The following is a 209-nucleotide window of genomic DNA, read 5'->3' on the forward strand; positions in this document are numbered from 1 at the left end:
GCAAATAGAAAAGAATGAAAGTTGAAGAATGTCGCGTTAAAAGACCTTAAACATTGAGATTCATTCACGTGAGGATATCCCAGTATTGTTTACAATTTGGTACAGACCATTCCACAGATTCCGCCACTTTCAACCATCAAATTTGACAATTAAATTACGTAAGGAAAAATTGAGATAAGTTATGAATATTCAGTGTCATTTACATTACA

The sequence above is a fragment of the Diachasma alloeum genome, unplaced genomic scaffold (genome assembly GCF_001412515.2).
Source record: "Diachasma alloeum isolate Michigan unplaced genomic scaffold, Dall2.0 Dall_scaffold_00877, whole genome shotgun sequence".
NCBI lineage: Eukaryota > Metazoa > Arthropoda > Insecta > Hymenoptera > Braconidae > Diachasma > Diachasma alloeum.